This window comes from Mauremys reevesii, linkage group 9, assembly GCF_016161935.1.
Source record: "Mauremys reevesii isolate NIE-2019 linkage group 9, ASM1616193v1, whole genome shotgun sequence".
Taxonomy (NCBI): Eukaryota; Metazoa; Chordata; order Testudines; family Geoemydidae; genus Mauremys; species Mauremys reevesii.
The window spans coordinates 3,890,608-3,900,951 of record NC_052631.1 but is presented as its reverse complement, the minus strand read 5'-3'; the positions used below and the strand labels follow the sequence as shown (position 1 = coordinate 3,900,951).

The 10,344-nt window shown below is 48.6% G+C and overlaps 1 protein-coding gene across 2 annotated transcripts in view; it reads left to right on the top strand.

Moving 5' to 3' along the window:
* The first annotated feature begins 1,759 nt into the window (after positions 1 to 1,759).
* TPRG1 (tumor protein p63 regulated 1) overlaps positions 1,760 to 10,344 on the top strand; it is a 112,332-nt gene continuing 103,747 nt past the window's right edge. The window contains exon 1 of one of the 2 annotated variants that reach the window (XM_039488988.1): positions 1,760 to 1,780. The gene's annotated coding sequence lies outside the window, so the exon portion shown is untranslated. Of the gene's footprint in view, positions 1,781 to 4,777; positions 5,025 to 10,344 lie in introns of those variants that run through there. The other variant, XM_039488985.1, reaches the window with a different exon arrangement.

The window sequence follows — 10,344 nt, the reverse complement described above, 5'->3', positions numbered from 1 at the left end:
GGGTCACATGAGGGAACCTCGTCTCTTGAGATTCTCCAGGTTCAAGACGTTCAGCTCGTTCAAGGGGCCATGGGTCTGCTTCACTTTACACCAGACTGCACACATTTTTTCCTCAGATGCTGGGTCAGACCCAACCTATTAGCATAATCCTCCCCCACCTCCTGGCGGGGCTTGCAAGATGGGGATGGTAACTCAATGAAAACGGGTCTGGTTGCAGGAGGGGATGTATCTCGGTATGACACCAAGCTGGGGCCAAGCTGCTACCACACAAACACTAAAACCTCAGTATGTAACACTGACCTCTCTGCATGCTGAATATAGATCTCTTTCCTACCACTCTGCTTGCCTGCCACATCATTTATTGCTACTGAAACAAGTGCTGCATTTGGCAACCGGATGAGGATTGTTGGCCTTCCTAGGCAGCAACAGCCGAAAAGGAAGATGGCCGAATCTGACAGAGTCCAGACTTCTCCTGGTTGGAAGTCACTGTGTGACTCTAACTTATATGTTATGGGACTTGGAAAAATCTTAACCGAGGTTTAAGGTAACATTTCAATAAAAAATCCTCGGTTGGTGCTAATCATGTGGGAAAACGCTAACAAGCTGGTCTTTTGCTGACTCCTAAACAAACCTTCTGAACCTCTGTGAAGTAAATACAAACAGCATTCTTGTTGCTGCTTTTGATTTTTTGAAGGCGTTTGGCTGGGAGGAAGGGACTGATGCAAAGCCAAGCCAAACTGGATTTTTCCAAAATCATGCAGCAGAAACCAACATGTTAAATAACTGGCTGCTTATTCCCTGAAACAAAGAGCACCTGTAATCTCCAGGTAAGAGCGTCTGTAAATAACTGGCTGCTCAGAAGCCGGTGGCGCTTTTATGCGTGTGGAAATGCCGAGGATGGGAACAGTGAGTGAGTGGGAAAGAGACACACCCATGATTTAGACCATGATTCATCGTCAGGTACAGATCTTTCTCTCTTTCTCCTAAGTCAGGGCAGAACTACAGGAGAAGTGCAGAGGACACCAGGATTTCTTCTTAAAGTACAACTTAGTCTGTTTGACATTCATAAAAGCGCTTCTTAGCAATGCCCCCTAGTGTGGTCAGCGTTACTGACTTTTAGAAAATGCTTTGATAATTAAAGTTGCCTGAGTGCTAAGAATTATGATAGTATGAAGGTCCTTGGATAACTTCGTCCCTATCTTGCCTTCCACCCTTCATGAGAGTGGTTAAATTTAAACTAGCACAATGATATTGCATGTCAATGTAAGCCTTGTTCCCTGAAGCATAAGGAGCATTCTGCTCCCATCTGTTGGTGAAGAACAGGAAGAATGACCACAGAGTTGCTTCATCTGCATAAGCTATTTACCCAGAACTCCAGATAGACAAACTCCAGAGGGAAGGAGCTCTCTGTCTCCCTCTGCTGATGAACAGGGGAAATTTGTCTACAAAGAGAGCTTCATTTGCATGCGCTTTCTATCCGGAATTCCTCCAGTGACACGTTGGGAGTCACCCTAACTGTACACAAACTCAGAATTGGTTGGATAATGGAAGTGCCCTAGCTGAAGAAAAGAAAAAGGCTACTGATACACAATAAGAAATGCAATAGTTGTTTGTGGAAATGTTTGCTACTATATGCTACTTGTCCACTGACTAAAGCTGAAATCACTTCAGCTAGTTTATGTGGTGGAGTCTCCAGACAGGATCAGGCAGTGCTTCCTGAAGGACTGGAAATCAACCTGTCTGAGTGACCTTAGGACTAGGCTGCCCCTGATATCAAACTGTGAGTGGGGTTTAATGGAATGGGAAGTGATGTGGTAAAGAGATTTTTGTCTATTGGATATTTGCACTGGTGGGAGGGGGAAGCTCAGTTAATAGACTCCTGCCAGAGTTCCTGCAGGGGAGTGTTTTATTCATCATTTGTATTGATAGACTGTCGCTGGGTCTTTCCAAGTTGATGCTGTGCTCTTCCCCAGGAACTTCTCCTTGTTCCTGACTCAATGCTCACTGCCTCTTAAAGTTGCCAGGGAAGGTATTTAGTGGGGCCTGGCTGGGCTCTCTAACTGGGGTGTATGACATTATCGGGGTTCAAATCCAGTCTGGTGAGGGGCTGTGTCACTGCTTGCCCTGGGTGCCTTACAGTGCTTTGCTGCTAGAGCTTCCTCCTGAGATGCTCACAACCAGTCTACACAAGCATGCAGGTCACACCCTGAGCGTCTGTGAGTTAGACAGCCCTGGTTCAGCAGCCTGGACCCCAGCAACCCCTCTATGATTTCCACCAGCCTGGGTTACAACCAGCAGGGTGACCCCAGAATACTTCCAGTCCTGAATTTCCCCAAACCGTGTGCCCTGAAGTATCCAGCCCTCCCTTGGACAGCTCAGAGAAATCATAAGGTTCATTGCTCCTGTAAAGAGACAAAACCACATCGCCACTCATTACCTGAACTGGGGTAGATAGACTCTTCCCTTAAACACAGCACAGAGTTGGTTTATAGTAAAATAAAATACATTTAATAACAACGGGGCAGAGGGTAAGTGTTGCCAAGTAAAAGAAATAAGGTTAGGAAGGTTTATGAGTAAATAAAAGTGTCTCTAAAGGTCTAAAACGTAATCTAGCAAGACACAGGCCCTGTTCAAGATGGTTTCTCTCATCAAACTTTCTTCTTCCCAGCCATGGCTAACTTTCCCTCAGTCAGGACCTTCCACAGACACACAAGCGGCTGGCTTCCCTCATCTTCTTAGGTGAAAGATCTTTGCCTAAGCAGGTTTCTCAGCTACATTCAGTTCCAGAGACTTCAAAGCCCCTGCCCCCTTGGCTGAAGGACCCATCTTTCTCAGCTTGCAACAGCTCAGTTCCCTTGTGTCTGTCTAGTGAGGGATGCCAAAGATGGCTTCTGTCTTTGCTTATATGTCCCAAAGGCTCTCCTGTGTGCTTAGCTTGCTGTGTCCACCAGGAAGCTGACCTGATGCTGGTCTTCCCTGCCTGTGGGTTTCCTACCCCTCTGTGTGTAAATGGGGCTTCCATTGTTTTGATTTTACCATGCTTAATTTACAGAGGAGGCCGGTAAATAGCTGCTCCTCTCCTGAGGATTCAGGGGGCCTGGGGCAAAGCAATTTCGGGGGCCCCTTCCATAAAAACAAGTTGCAATACTATAGAATACTATGTTCTCGTGGGGGCCCCTGCAGGGCCTGGAGCAAATTGCCCCCCCGAGCAGCCCTGCTCCTGTCTGGGTGGGAGCTGTTCCTTCCTTTGAGCGGCCACGCACTTTAAAACGTAATAGCAATGAGTATCCAGAATTCCTCCTAGGGTGTTAATACAGACATTCCACAGTGCTCTTAATCACCAGCCTGCTACAGGTGGTCATAAAAGACCTTACCTGATGCACTCATGTTGTATTTAATCAGTTGATTCAATGGCTTATTATTTGAAGTTTAGACTCCACCCCTGTTTTTATAGCTCTGATAAAGTTTCTCTTCCCTGTTGGGGTGTAGCCAAGCTGTCTCTTCCTCTCCCTTATTAGTTTGATCACTTTGATTATCTGATATGTAAGTGCATTCTCATTGTCTTTCAAAGCACTTTGGAAGTAACTGCCTGGTGGAGAAACCCTACTCCTTTGTTTAGGGAGTGGGTAACTTCTGTTTGAATGACAAACACATTGTAAGGATTATAATTTCAGCCTATGTCCATAACTCTGCATCAGTTGCTGGCACCTACATGATACAATGCTATCCATAACCAGTGTGCTGTGGGCTTATTACGTGGCACCTCTTAGCTAGAGATTTAACACTAAGTTGGGGGCTGCTGGGCTGGGCTGGTCTGGTCGGGCCAGCAGCTGAAACTCACTGCTAGAAATCAGGATGCCCCTGGTCTGTGGGCTGTTTGTGTTGTCACAGGGCATTTGTTAGTTTTAAGAGGGATCCGGAGCTATTTGAACTGGGCCCTTGCAGCTGCTGCTAACACCTGGCAGAAGGGTCACATAGCAAAGTGCTCATCCTGCCCCGTCTGGTAGCTGTGAGGGTGTCTGCAGGTTTACTTGTGATTAATGTTCTCCCTGATCTGGGGGGCATCTCCCCCGGCACCCCACACTCTCACCTGAGGGCTGATTGTGTCTCTCCAGGCTTTAAATTTTGGCTCTGCAAGGTGACCTTGTTTAGTAATGAATTGAAAATGGGCTCCCTGAACCGCGCCCTGTTCTAACATGGAAGGGTCTGGATCAGCCTTGTTGCTGTGGAGAGGAGGTGGGGGCGCTGCCTCCTCCCCTGTGTTCCCATAAGCAGCTCTGGTGTAAGCTGGGTCTGCTCTGAGCAACTGCGGGTTGCTGGCTGCCTGCTGCATTGCAGGAGCCTGAGCAGAGTAGCTCTGCCCGCTCCGTTGCCTGAGGTCCTGCCAGGTATGGGACCGCTGGGGGAAAGCCTAGGAGAGGCCCTCAAAAGAGACACCCCCACAATCAGCCCCAGGTGAGAGGGAAAATAACAGAGGATGAGAAGAAACTGCTAGTCCTGGCTCCCTGATTCTCTATCCCAGCTCAGGCTAGAGCAGCTGCAAGGCTGCTCTAACCTGCAACAGCTGGCAACAGTCCCCTAGGACAGCACCATTCCTACCCCTCTTTCTCTCCACCCTTGACTCCCCATCTGTGCAGAGGCTGTGGGGAGGGAGCTGCAGGACCCAGCTGGGGATCCCCAGCAGGGGAATTTGTGATGCTTGAGTTGTACAAAGGGAAGTGACTAGGACAGAGAATCGCTCCAAAACCTGATTGTGGGTTTTTGACCATAGGCTGAAACGGCTGGACTCCACTGTCCTGGCATCCTTCCTCAGGCCAAGGGAAGTGACTACAGCCCCTCAGGAACCTGTCAGCCTCACAGCAAGCAGCAACCAGGAGGTGGCAGGTCACTTGAGAGCAACCTCCCCTTTCCAGAGATCATATGTGTCACTTAGGATTTGAACTTGGATCCACCAGGTGAGGACGTATCCACCGGCTGCTGCCGTACCAGCCCTTCTCCCGAAGTCATTTTCTTCTGGTTTGGAGGTACAGTGGCATTTGTCTGTCATGTTGAGAAGGGAAACCTCTCTGAGACAGGGTTGCTGGGGTGAGAAAAACACAGCGTGATAGTTAGAGGCTGTTTGCCTTGTCGCTGCTGATCACAGCAACATCTGTCTCTGTGTTTATGAGGGTGCAGTTGTGAGCTCTTCAGAAAGGCTGCATTTCTTTGGCTGCTGCTTGCAATACCCATTCGATGTATCCCTGTGCCAGCTACAAGAAGCTCATAAAACAGATAGGAAACATCTAGGCCATAGGGGGGGGGACAGTCTCACGGTAGCAAATGAGGCGGGGATGGTTCAGAGCAGTGGCATGAAAAGTGGAAGGCGGCCAGGTGCCATCGAAGGCCTTACATTTGAACTGACTACAGCCGCCCTCATCTTTTCTATGCAGATGTTCGAATTGCGCACAGGCTACAGATCCCAGCATGCAATGCTCCACTAGGTCTGGCTGTCTGGATCAAGACAGAGGCTGGGCTATGCAGTTCCCATGGGCTGCTCCTCCATATTAAAGATTATGGAGGCAGCACTGCAGTGCTGCATCTAGCTTCTAGCAATACCTTGGCCGCTCCTGGCCTATAGTTTAAGCACATCCTGGTTCAGGAAAGCACGGAAGCACCTGCTTGTGGGATGGCCTGAATCTGGGCCTTTCAACCTGTGCGAAGTGGGGATGAGTTGAGAATGGTTTGCAGGGTTTGAGCTCATTGGTGGGGGTGGAGAAGCTTGCTCTTGGCGGTGGGCTTGTGCTGTGGATAGATGACGAGCTTTGTTCTCCAGGGCTGTCACGCCAAACTGGCTATCCGCCCATCCAGGAGGAGACGGAGGCTGGATGGGCACGTCTTCTGTGACCATGGGGCCTATCTCCTGGCACTTTCATGTTCATCCATCCAGGCAGAGCTCCTGTGGGCAGCATCCACTGGACCCTCTGCAGCGATGGGTGCTGTGTGGTCCTGCTCCTCCTTCCAGTTCCTCTGACCCTCACCCTGATTCCGGCTTCCCCTTGGCTATTCTGCACACTCAGCTGACTCCTGAGCGCTGTGGCCCCTCCCTTGTCTGAGGGGAAAGGCCTCTCCTGGTTGGCTTACGCCCACTTTTCCTGGGAATTCAATAAGCCACGGTGGCTGTCCGTCAGGGCAGCTGGGCGGGGCAGGGGGCGTTTCTCTGCAGCTGTGGGGGGTTTTTTGACAGTCCCTCGTCCGTTCACCAATCTGGGCAGTGTTTAACTGGGTGGGGTCCAGTGACTGCCCAGATTCCTTCTCGGAGCTGTGGGCACTGTCCAGGTTCTTGGCTTGCTTTCTCCCTCTGAATCCCTTGTTTTGATCCGGTGACCTGCACCCCGTCCCTGGTTTTTCCATCCCCTCCCTGCCACACACACACTATAATCTGTTGGGTTAGAGGCACTGGGGGATTGGAATGAAAAGGGGAGACTTTGTTGAAGCGGGAGAGGGTGTTCCCGGAGCAAGAGGAGGGATGGGGGGAGAATGGGAGAAGGAGGGGGGTGACATTGGTGAGCCGGGGTGTCTATTGAGAGAGGACACTGGGCCAGATCCTGGTGTAGATCAGAACAGCATTTTTGGCTTCAGTGCAGCCCTGCCAATTTGCACCAGTTGAGGATCTGGCTCCGTGATTTCATCAGTGTGGAGTCTGTTCCTCAGACAGCAGGAACAATCGTCACATGCTCAGAGCCCCAATCCTTTGAGCTCAGGCCTCTACCACTTGAGCTACAGGAGTAGTAGGAGTAGTGGATCACTTACCTTTTCTGATGGCCAATTGCTAGAGCCTCCCCCCCCGCCCCCGTACAGTACAGCTAAGGAAAATACATCTCCCTGGAGTCTTCTCTGTCCTACAAGAATGGGGCAGTTACAAAGGGGTTTGTAAGGTGGGTGGCTGTTGCAGCTGCCATTCAGTGGCCACACTGGACTGAATAAGCTCACTGTGTGTGTGTGTGTGTGTGTGTGTGTGTGTGTGTGTGTGTGTGTGTGACCTGCTTACTACATTACAGACTTGAACCAGAACCCTCAAGCTCTGTAATCCTTTTGCTCTTCTAGATGAGCCAATGGGGATCCTTCTCCTTCTCCCCCTCCCATGGCTAAGCCAGTTGAAGTTGTGCTGAGCTCCTTTCCGCTGGAAGACGTTTAAAATGTATTTCTCCTTGACCTTCCAGTCTGTAGTTCCATAATATTTTTGGCACCGTCCACCCTAGCCAGTCCCAAAGCACTTCAAGTGCTGCAGTGTACGGAGACCACTGGAGCTGTGTCCGAGGGGCCCGGATGGACACATGGCACTGAACGTTGCTTACTGGTGGGGAAACGAAGAGATACACGTCCAGTTACTACTCTGAGGTGAATTTAGCTGGACAGACTATAATCACCCAAGCTGGAAGTTAGTCAGGACACCAGGGTTAATAACCCTGCTCATGCATAAAATGCTACAAGATCTTTAATGGCCACAAATGGTCTTGGTTTTATGTCTCCTGTGAAAAACAGGCCTTGTAGCTCGGACGGGGTTTCTCACACCCTGCCCAGGCCTGGCGCAGACACAGAGGGGGTCGAGGGTGTGTCGACATTGCACGTGAAGGTGTGCATGCAGTGCGGCTAGGCGTGCCTGCGCTCCCTGTAATCTAGCTGGCACAGATGCCGTGTTACAGTGGGGGCTTCAGTGCAGCTGAGGTACTGACTGACCGACTGACCTTAGCAGTGGCTTCTACTGCCTCACTCTTTATGTACCCACGAGTCATGTTTTCCTGCTAGTGATCCCCAGCGTAGCATTTAAATGGGCCCTGTGGCACCTCAAACCACCATGTCCTTGTGAATGCATTTGAACAGTCACCTTCTTCAGCACCTGGAGGGAGGACTCCAGCTGAGTACGAAGCAGGGTTTCTGCTGCTTAGCATCAGGTCAGCTGGGACCGCTGCTGAGCTTCAGTTCATTTGCAAATTTGACACCATCAGCTCAGGATTAAACAATGGCTAGCCAACTACAAAAGCAGTTTCTCCTTCCTTGGTGTTCACACCTCAACTGCTAGAAGAGGGCCTCATCCTCCCTGATTGCACTAACCTTGTTATCTCTAGAAACTAACAAATTTATTTGAGCATAAGCTTTCATGGGCTACAGCCCACTTCATCGGATGCATAGAATAGAACATATAACAAGAGTGTGTGTGTATATATATATATACAGAGAAGATGCCACATTAGCTCTAAGAGGCTAATTAATTAAGATGATTGCTGGCACATGCCCCTCTGCCATGTGCATTGGCCAAACCAGACAGTCTCTACGCAAAAGAATAAACGGACACAAATCTGACATCAGGAATCATAACACTCAAAAAGCAGTAGGAGAACACTTCAACCTCTCTGGCCACTCAGTGACAGACCTGAAGGTGTCAATTTTGCAACAGAAAGACTTCAAAAGCAGACTCTGAGGAGAAACTGCTGAGCTTGAATTGATTTGCAAATTAGATACCATTAACTCTGGCTTGAATAGAGACTGGGAATGGCTGAGTCATTATACTACTTGAATCTATTTCCTTATGATAACTATCCTTACACCTCTCGTCAACTGTCTGTAATTGACCATCTTGATTATCACTACAAAAGTTTTTTTCCTGCTAATAACAGGTCATCTTAATTAATTAGCCTCTTAGAGCTGGTATGGCATCTTCTCTGCATGTATATATAGACTCTTCTTATGTTCCATTCTATGCACCTGATGAAGTGGGCTGTAGCCCACGAAAGCTTATGCTCAAATAAATTTGTTAGTCTCTAAGGTGCCACAAGTACTCCTGTTCTTTTTACAGATACAGACTAACACGGCTGCTATTCTGAAACCTGTTATCTCTAGACTGATTCTTGCCTGCATATTTATACCTGCCTCTGGAATTTCCACTGCATGTGTCTGACGAAGTGGGTATTGACCCACGAAAGCTCATGCTCCAATACGTCTGTTAGTCTATAAGGTGCCACAGGACTCTGTCGCTTTTTCCAGATCCAGACTAACACGGCTACCTGTCTGATAGCTTTAACTGTTGTTAGTTGTGAAGCAGCCGGCACATGGGAGCTATTTGCTTTAAACAGATCTTTAAATACTTCTGGTGTCCTGGCCTCATGCTGGAGTGAGGGGTTGAGTGCTGGCCTCTGCCCAACCAAAAACAGGAGGAGCTACTGTTCCAACCGATAGAGGCGTGTCCTCCAAGGCATGAACTGAAGAGTTGGAGGAGGTGGCAGGAATGTGTAATACCGTACATGCGGGTCGTGGGGAGAAATATTCCTCCCTGGCTCGTGCCGTGATCAGTGGCCATCTCTGTCCAGTGGTTTTCTTGATGTCTCTTTGAAATATACTCACTGGTTTGATAGCTGTGAGGCTTAGTTCTCAGCGGGCCAAGTGGAATTTGCAGCACCAGCAGGGTCCTGCTGGGTTTTTGACAGAGCCATCAGTAATACCGAGGCATAGAAAGGTGTGATAAAATAAGGAGACTTCTTTCCCTGTTTTTTTCCGTCTGTGAAACTGCTGGAAATCATCATTCCACTGCAATTTTACATTTTTTTTATTCCTCCAAACAGTACTGGATGTTCTTCCTGTATTGATTTATTTGTGGGTTACACAGTGTTCTAGGCAAAACATCAGTACGGGCCACAAAAAATGTAACACCGGAGTTCAGCAATAGCAAAACCACAGTGACCATCTATCCTGCTAAATAATGACTAAGTGAAATAGGTACAGCTGTGTGGTCTAGTGGTTAGTGCAGAGGCGTGGCAGTCAAGATTCTTGTGGTGTATTTCCAGCTCTTCTCTTCCTTGCTGGGTGAGCTTAGCCATGGCTGTTTACTTCTCTGTGCCTTGGTGTATCCTCTGCACCCTGGACATGCTATCTGGCTAGCTGACTTCTTGTGAAGCGTAATTAATTGTTGCTAAAGTACTTTGAGATCTGCAGATAACAGGTGCTAAATAAAGGGGAAATATGAGGTAGCTTTTAAAGACAACACACTGAGATCCCAGTTTTGTGATACTGCTAGAAAAAAAATCATCTTTTTTCCTTGTGAGCAAAGCACAGTTGATTGGGAGTTGGTGCAAAATGACAGTTTTGCAGAACCCCACTGCATTTTAAACCTCAAAGGGGCGGAGGGGGGAAGAAGGAAAAATGGGAGACTTGAATTTCATATTCAGTAGCTGATTTTGGATTCAAACACAGCCTCGTGGCGCTGTGGACTGAAACACTACAGCGCTCTGCTGGTGCAGCAGAACCGGAAAGTGACCTTGAATGTAACCTGGGAATGAAACAGACTAGTCTAGCCTTTCTGTCTAAGCTGAG